The following is a 398-nucleotide window of genomic DNA, read 5'->3' as shown; positions in this document are numbered from 1 at the left end:
TTTGACGCCTACAGTCACCTCCATCGATCTCAGAGCACCAGAAGTTCAGTCGCAGCCTCCCCACCTCATCTTCGATCTCCGAGCTCCCCCGATCTCTGTAACAAGGTAAAGAGTCTAAAGACTTCTTAAATATCTATTTAAGTTAGTTTACACTTAACAATAACTTAAACTTAAGATGCATAAGTTAACAGTAATTAGTAAACTTAAACTTAATTATTTGGCTCACTTCCGACTACTTTTTTTTTGTTTATTTATTAAAGCGGACGTCACTGTCCGAGCGCGGAAGAATTCTCTTTTGCTCAATCATCAACCCCCGCTCAACAAAAGCGGACGTCGCTCTCCAAGCTTGGTGCTCAAGCATCAATCCCCACTCGACCAAAAGCAAACCATTCAATAGA

Source organism: Asparagus officinalis, chromosome 4 (assembly GCF_001876935.1).
Source record: "Asparagus officinalis chromosome 4, Aspof.V1, whole genome shotgun sequence".
NCBI classification, from domain to species: domain Eukaryota; kingdom Viridiplantae; phylum Streptophyta; class Magnoliopsida; order Asparagales; family Asparagaceae; genus Asparagus; species Asparagus officinalis.
Note: the sequence above shows the minus strand (reverse complement) of the source record.